The following is a 3,031-nucleotide window of genomic DNA, read 5'->3' as shown; positions in this document are numbered from 1 at the left end:
AATGGCTTAATGGCTGTGCAACCAGGGGTGGGGGAGGCAGCAGGGAGTGGCCCTGAGGTTTAACAGAGCAGACAAGAAAATGGTGCTGGTCTGGCCCTTACACTCCCTTATCCTTGGTTTGACTTTCCTTTGTTTCAGTTACCTACGGTTAATCATGAAAGAAAATTCCAGAAATAAATCATGAATTTTAAAATGCCCACTCTTCTGAGTAGCATCATAAAATCTTGCACTGTCCCACTCTGTCCTGACTGGGACATGAATAATCCTTTTGTACAGTGTATCCATGCTGTACTCTCGCCACTTAGTCACTCAACAGCTGTCTTGGTTATCAGATTGACTGTTGTAGTATCAGAGGGCTTATAGTCAAGTAACCCTTATTTTACTTAATGACCTCAGAGCCCAAGAGTAGCGATGTTGTTATTGTTATAATTGTTCTATTGTATTATTACTTACTACTTTTAATCTCTTTCTATGCCAAAAGTTAATAAGATAAACTTTATCTAAGGTATGTATAGATAGGAAAACATGATATACATAGCGTTTTGTCCTGTCTGCAGTTTCAGGCATCCACGGAGGGACTTGAAAGATATCCCCTGTGGAGAAGGGGAAACTACTATACCCCAGGGAAGCCAATTAATGTGTGACACTGTCCCAACTGACAAGATTGCTTTAAGACATTATTTAGTTTACTGAGTTTCAACTAGAAGTTTGTTAAGGGCTTTTTGGAATGAAATGTCTATTCTATTTTGAAACAATAACTGGAAGGAATTGTTCTTCCATTCTGCATATTGTACTGGGTGGATACGATTACTGAAACTGCTATAGTCTTTTTGTTACTAAGAAGAAATCCAGTCTAATCCAGGATACGGTTGATATCGTGAAGTTGGGGCTCCAATATGATAAAACTATTTGCTGCAACCTTTGATTTGTTGAACAAATAAAAATTGAAGTTCATATTATATCTAGACTTTTTATTACTTGGGTCAGTGATGCCCTTTATTTGTTTAATCTTATTTACATTGAATTTTGTGATACTTAGAACTGAATATATCTTGATTTAGGAGAATACTGGAAGCACCATTCTGACTTCATATATTACAAGCTTAAAACTTAGATAAAATAGTTTGAAAATATGTTAACATTGTAGAAAAATTTCCATAACAACAAATTTTGGTAAAATAAAATAAGCCAACAAGATACAAACTGTTCACTTGTCTTAATCTAGGAATTTACAAGATTCGGGTCTCCAGATATTTATCCCTATTCAAATATAAAATTTCAGGTGGCACCTGTGGCTCAAAGGAGTAGGGCACCGACCACATATACCAGAGGTGGCGGGTTCAAACCCAGCCCCAGCCAATAACTGCAAAAAAACCCAAGAAAAAATCTGACTACCCCAAGGGAAAATACATAAGACATTGCCTTTGGGGATTTTCTAAGAAAATACTCTGACCAATTGCCAGTCCAAAAAGCCTACAGTTAGCAATTCCACTCATATGTACAGAAATTTCACAATTTTAGTATCTCACTCTTAAATATAAGTAAATGACCAAGGCTCAACTATCAGCTTATTAAAGTTGTTAACATCACAAATACCAAAGTAATAAGGCAAAAACAGTGAAAGAAATACTGGAATGATAACATTTTTAAAAATATAAAAGTCATTATAATTTCAGAAAGATAATAGAAAATATTACAACCATGAATTAAGAAGAGGATGCTATAAGTAGAACTAATCAAAATTAAAAATGTGCTTGAGATGGTGGCTCATGCCTGTAATCCTAGCACTCTGGGAGGCTGAGCCAAGAGGATTGCTGGAGCTCAGGAGTTCGAGATCAGCCAGAGCAAGAGTGAGACCCTGTCTCTACTTAAAATAGAAAAACTAGCCAGGCATTATGGAGGGTGCCTGTAGTCCCAGCTACTTGGTAGGCTGAGACAAGAGGATCATGCGAGCCCAAAAGTTGGAGAGTTTAAGGTTGCTGTGAGTCATGGAACTCTACCCAGGATAACAGAGACTCTGTCTCAAAAAGAAAAAAAAAAAAAAACAAGTAAAAATTAAAAATGTGAGTGATGTGAGTGGAGATAAAAGAAATTCAGTGGAAAATTTGGAAGACAACATTGAAAAGTATATCAATGAAGAGAGGTCCACAAACTTTTCCTTAAATGGACTGCTATAACTACTCAACTCTACGGTTCTTGCAGAATAAATGTGACTGGATTCCAATAAAATTTTATTTAGGAAAATTAATGGTTATCCTATGAGCCATAGTTTGCAAAGTCCTAATCTAGAAGAAATATCAAAAAGCCCAAGGGTAAGGAAAAGGCAGAAAAAAGCATCAACAAAATGAGCAGACATCTGGATGTCCAATAGCAAAATAAATGTCCCAGAATAACAGAAGCAAAACAAACAAAAAAGCTATAAAGAAGTATTTAAGATAATTTTATGGAATGTAAAGATAGGATCTTCCTTATTGAAGGTTTCCTTTATTTCTTAGCACCTACATCTATGACAAGATAAAAATATGGAAATTTCAGAGCATAAGAGGGACAGAGACAATCTCTAGAGTTTGCAAAGAAGAAAAAAATATATGCATGGGAAGCAAAATAAACTAAAATGGCTTTGATCTTCTTCAGGAGAATATTGAATGCTAGAAAATGTTGCAGCAATGGTTTCAAGCATTTAAGAAGAAATTATTAACCTATGCAAAACTAAGCTATTGATTAAATGTGTGGGTAGGTCAGTGGCATTTTCTGATAAGGCCTCAACATTTTTCCTTACCAGCCCTTTCCCAGGAATGCTATCTGAGAGAATGTGTTCCACTAAAATGAAACCACGTAAAAGGAAAACATTGTATTCAGGAGACAGGTCACCCAATACAAGAGAGTGTGGAGTCGTAAAATACCAGGGAGATGGTGAAAAGACGATTGCTGTTCAAAGACTTAGAAGGGGGGGAGGGGGGGAGGGAGAGGGATTCGAGGGTTCACTTCTGTGGTTCATCTTGCAAGGGTACAAGTGAATCTTTCTATGAGT

Source organism: Otolemur garnettii, unplaced genomic scaffold, assembly GCF_000181295.1.
Source record: "Otolemur garnettii isolate 467f Iridium unplaced genomic scaffold, OtoGar3 scaffold00072, whole genome shotgun sequence".
Taxonomy (NCBI): Eukaryota; Metazoa; Chordata; class Mammalia; order Primates; family Galagidae; genus Otolemur; species Otolemur garnettii.
This window is presented reverse-complemented; position numbering follows the sequence as displayed.